Here is a 6,147-nt window from a genome sequence, read left to right on the forward strand (position 1 = left end):
ATAGCGCATCCGCCAAACAAGAGAGAGAAACGCCAAATTTGCACTTCCTCTCTCCTCACGCTATCCCGCAACCGCCGTCTCCAAGATCGAACTCGTGCCTGCATCCGGATACATCTCCGTCGAGCTCCGCATGCCTTCCGGGATACGAGGCCGCCGCCGACGTGAGTTAGACGCTGCCCCGCGCCGGTGGATGTTGTCCCCGCCGCCGTCGCGCCCTAGACGCTGCCCTGCGCCCGTGGATGCTGTCCTCGCCGCCGTCACAGCCTAGACGCCACCCACAGCCGTGGATGTTGTCCCCGCCGTCGCGCCGCCCCGGCTGCCATCACTGCCGTCATGCCCCGGATGCCATCTCGCCACCGCGCCCGGGATGCCGTCCCCGCCGCCATGCCCTCTGCGTCGCCGCTGCTAGAAAGCCCTGGAAGCTAGCCCCGCTGCCCCTTGCCCTCTAGCTCACTGGTTGTGCAGTTCTTCCCTGCCGACGCATGTGAGAGAGAAAGGAAGAGAAGTAGAAAGAGAACGAGAGAAGTCAGTGGAAGCATATTATTTACATAGCATTGTATAAAAATTGTTCAACAAATTTAAAATATAGTCATTGCAAAAATCCGTACAAATCTAAAATATACACTGGTTCAAACTAATTTTCTAGACATTCTAAATAACCAGCTATACTTGTTTAAAAAGATTACAAATGTTTGGGAAGTTAAGATATATTAGTAAAAAATAATATGGATGATGTAATATGGATGATCTATTAGAGTGCAAGAAGATATAGAGGGGATAAATTTTTTGGATGACCATCCAAAAGGAAATATGGAGGATGAGATTTAAACGATCACCTGGAGATGCTCTTACTGCCTCCATATCATTCATTTGATGGACCAAAAGAGTGAAGAATGCTTTCATTTCTTAAACAGTGTCACAGTGTATTGTCAGTAAGTCAGTAACATGTCTTGTCAACCCACCTCACTGGCCTCTTAATTGTGTGATAAAAGCATAAGTGATAGTAGAAAACAGCTCGAAATTCAGATGCTTCACCTGTTTCTCCAAGAAGCTTTTAGAAAAAATCAACACAGTTTTGTTAGCGTAAAAGCACATCATGATACTATTGCTTTCAGATTGAAATTGGTGGAGGGGATCTCGTGGAACTGGCAATTTGCTGGGCTTAGCCTTATCTGTCTGTCCTCAATTCCTCACTTCTAGGTAGGGAACAGCAGATAGGCCCCCTGCCTTTCTTTAGGGCTGCAACTTTGGAAGTGTGCTTGGGATCATTATCTCCTACAGTTACCCTCCCCAATCTATTCTGAGCTGACACACAACTTTTTCAGATTTGGTCTTAATCTGATTCTGCTCACCTAGATCTGGGACTATTCACCTATCACTGCATCCGTTGGAGCACACAGTGCTGGGATGATCTGGCATCAGCTTTCCTGTGGATTATTATCTTGTTTTTCTACTTTATCTTTCCTTCCATGAATGGATGCAGTGTTAGACAATGGCAGGAAATCATTGATCTTGGTTGGCTCATGACAAATCATTGCCTGACCAAGAGCTCCCTGTGACCCTGTTCCTGCATAATCAGGTAGTATAATTAGATGTTTGATACAGACCATGGCCCAACTTCATACTGCTAAAAAGATGCATTTTTCCCCTGATGAACAGCACGATCTAACATTCTCTTGTTGAGCATAATGTGATCCACTGCATCTTGATGTGGTTAACAATAATTGAAATTGCCTAGACCTAGCTTCAGTCTTACAGGTCAGCATCTTTGGGTGCAGTGGAATTCAGATCTTTGGTGCCACTGAACAATCAGCCCATCAAGAAAAAAGCAGCAGTAACAGAGAAGTGAAGGATGCATGTATCTCTCAAAGTGCAGGAATCGCATCGACCTTCCCTGTCATTTTTATTTTGTCTCTCAGCAAGCCTAGGACCACACACACCCTACACATACTTGGATCACGAATCAAGACACTACAAAGCAATATTCAGCTTCTTCTCTCTTTCTCAACATCTATGCAATGCACGGCTAGCAAATACATTACTGTTCTAAATCACATGCATTGCACAAGAACTGTTTTTTTTTCTTCTTCTATCCAACTGAAAAGATGTCTTACGCTAAGAAGTTGTTTTCTAACTCCATTACTCCAAAGTCAAGAATCTGAGGATAAGGATTATCTAGAGTTCTGGGTAGAAACATCACGTACTTCTTTGTTCGCTTTCTGAGTGTAACAGTGGCTCAGATTGCACGCTATCTATCTTGTTATGTGATAAGGAGAGGGTCAGCACAGAGACATTAACAGATCAGCATATGGCAGTGACAGCAACCCACCAGTAACTAAAAGTAGCAGTAGCAACAAAACGAGTTATAATACTGCATTGCAAAAGATGAACAGAGCTAGCTACTTAGCTAGCCTCCATGTTCAGACTCTCAGTGCAATGCATGCTTCAGATCTGCACTTCACAAAAAGCGCACCAAACAATTGACAATCACCAGAACTCCACAGGAGCATCCATTCCAGTTGATTTTACTATGAACCAAACCAATTAGTGAAACTAATAATTCAGAAAGCAATGCAGTACCTAGCCAAGAACTCGCAGGGGACGTCAGGTCAGTTTTCCGGTGAAGCCGGGAAGGCCGTGCAGGAAGGGGAGAGCTGAACTGCGCTGCAGCCGCGGCCGGCGGTGGCCGATCTGCCGCTGTGGTATGGAGGCCAGCACTGCGGCGCAGAAGGCAAGAAGACACGGGGGCCATATCGAGGCGGCGGCAGCGGGGGTCACCGGAGAGCGAACGGGCGCCGCCGCCGCCGTCCGCCGGTCGCCGGTCAAGTGATGTGCATAGGGTGTGTGAGAAGTGGGCCGGTTTATGAAATGGGCCTACACAGCATCATCGCCTCGGCCCATTAAAATTTATGGAGAGATGTGCCAAAACTTCACAAAATGACCCGCTTTCCCTGCAATTTTTACAGTATTTCCCTCGTCAAATGCAAGAAAATATTTGCTCAAGATTCAGACATTTCAGTCATATTTGTCGGATTTTTTTCTCTTTATGTGAAAAAAAAATCTGTCGGAGCTTGCATGAAAACATTACTTCTACCATACATGACAGACATTAATGGGGAGATCTGAAAAAAAAAATACCATCGTGCATATGCTGATATGCACGAGTTGCAAAATATCACTGGACGTACGAATGACGTGAGAATTCTAGAACCACGTGTCAGTAGCATATAATACGATGATATTATGTCCGTCTAAAAAATGCATTTATCATGATGCAATTATTGGAATAGATCGAGATTTAACTCCATTGTTTAGTGGTACTCCCTTCATTTCATATTATAAATATAAGACTTTCGATTCATTCATACATCCATGTATATAGTTTGTATATGTGTTTGATTCATTAGCATACGTATGAATCTAGTTAAGAGCAGAAAGTCTTATAATGTGTAAATACCTAGCAAGAACTCCATTTCAGATAATACTTTTTCTAGATTTATTCGTAAATCAAATGTATATATTATATATATATATATATATATATTTAGATTCATTAGTTATGGAATACTCCATCCTTTATTTGACTACGTCTACGTGACTACTCGTAAATTCAAAAAATATATATTAATTACTTTATTATGATTTAATTTATTACTATAGAAATTTTAACCATAATTTATAATTTTGCATATTTGATAAAACTTTGAAATAAAACAAATAACATTTTGGGTGTCCTTTGGAAACGTGGAAGCTTTTCAGGTCGCTTTTCGGGGTCCAGCCCATAAGCTGTTTGGGCCATTTGTAGCCGCTCAGAGCATCGCTGGAGGTCGGCCTTGGCTTGACGAGCTGGGCCGGTTTTCTTAATGAGGCCTCTTCTCACATGGGCTGTCTCTCCTGATTTTCGAGCCTCTGCTCTGAATAAACGTTGTTGCCTCCTCTCCAGTTCTGAAATGTAAACCCCACTTAAACAATGTTTGCACAGAATCAATGCAAAAGTCCAATCGATTTTCATCTCTAAACATGTGTCAAAAACATCCATTTAAAAAACCAAAGCTCAAAGACTTGTAGTGTATATCCCAAACCTGTAGCCAGATTCAGATATAGACTGAAACAAATCAGCAACTGCATGTTAGCATGTCCCAAAACCCCAGCATAAAGATCTGGAAAAAGATAATGTTGATTATTACACAATCATGCACCCAATCTACATCCCAAACCTGTAGCACTGCATGCTATAGAGCAGGTACAACAGCAGGCTATAAGCCAGCTATAAATATATTTTAAAGAGATAAAGACATAAGGGATAAGAGATGTGGGCTACTAATTTGTAGCCAGCTACAAATGGGCTCCAAAATAAAATATGTGTATGACATGTGGGACCATGTACTAATGTTTTATAGGTAACTATTGTATGAATTGGCTATTCAATTGACTATAGATGAATTGAAGCTAATAGTTAGCTATACTATTGAACTTGCTCTAAGATGGAGAGATCAGTGCTAATGATTGAGCTTCTCCAGCAATAATAGCCAAGACGACTAAAAAGTTTTTTTTCTGACAGAAATAGTGGGGGGGGGGGGGGCTGCTGTTCATGAGCACCCACACTGCAGTCATGCAGTCCACTGAATGAGTGACCGGGCCGGGTGTGCCAAGATAGCTGGACAGTAACACTGACACCCCCACTGCCATGTGGGCCCCCCACAACCCAGCCCATCCTATTGGCAAGATCCATCTCCTGTCAGCGACAGTGAACCCTCCCTAACCATTGAAACCTCTGTTGCTCATGTTCAGACTTCAGAGGAGATCGATCTCGCCATCCTGAAAAACATGAACCCATGGGCAGGGTTTTCCTTGCTGTATCTGTTGCTGCGACAACCGGGCTTACCATTCGGATGTGATAATGAAAACCACCCAGTATTTGGGTGGACATTTGGTTAGACCAAATATCCGGTCTCAGTATTCAGTCATCGAGCAAATTTCAGTCATCACCAACTCAAGATTGATCAGTCCTTAGAAAAATCCAAAAGATGAGGCCTATAGCATGTGGAAGGGGACTAGAGCCTCCACTACGCCTGTAAAAACCATGTGAACTCCCACTAACCTCTAAACTTTTATATCAAAGATCAATGAAAAGGGCTAAAACTCTATCTAGTTTGTTCAGACCCCTCTATTATCATTGGCTAGATCTGCCACTGCTTATAGTCAGGAAAATAGTTACCCATGTTTATTGAGAATAACTAAATAAATTTGACCAGCAAATGACTTTTGTTTAAATTTCTTTGAGCTATAAGTTGTAGCCTCTATTTTTTTTTCATTTATGCTTACAAAACAAAACTTAAATTTAGAATTTATTTTATTTTATATTATAGTTTATTTTTTAGGTTTTACTTTTAAATCGATAAGAATACGAATATGCGTGAGATTTGACATGAAAGCCAAACAATTCGGGTGTGGATCCGCCAAAACCCTGGGCACTATCGAGCACGAATCATGATGGATCTTCAGCCGTAAGATCGAAGATGTTGCATCGAGATTGGTGAGCTCGAGATGACCGTTGATTTTGTTTTTACCGCAATCGATGCCTACACGTACAATATATGTTGGCAGTACAGGATATTAAATGCTACAGTACAACGAGAGGGAAATGAAGAGGCAAGGCAGTACACGATCTCGATTTTATTGTACAGTGTGGTCGCAATGTGCACTCGTGCTGCTGTGCGGCCAACAAAGCATGTTGTGCATCTGCTGAGAAGAAATTTAAGGCTTACGAATGAATTGGACACGAGACCTCTAAGTAAATTCAAATGGATCATCTGTCTTATCGTCTATCCTGAAAATAAATGATGTGAGAAAAAATAAATAATAACGGTAAAAAAATATCAAATTTTTTTTATATTATTCTTAGGGAAACGATATTGATACAAATTTCCATACCCTTTCATCCATAATCATCACCGTGTCACTGCTCTAGACAGCGAGACAAAAGAAAACATCCAGGCTAATCTGCCGTTGCGTTTTTTTTACTATACGCAGGCTAAGAGTATCCCAATAGTACATCTATCTCATCCTCTATCTTAAAAATAAAGGATAAAAAATAAAAATTGAGCTTATGCTGAATATCTATCTCATCCTCTATTTTTAAGATAC

Source organism: Oryza brachyantha, chromosome 12 (assembly GCF_000231095.2).
Source record: "Oryza brachyantha chromosome 12, ObraRS2, whole genome shotgun sequence".
Lineage (NCBI taxonomy): Eukaryota > Viridiplantae > Streptophyta > Magnoliopsida > Poales > Poaceae > Oryza > Oryza brachyantha.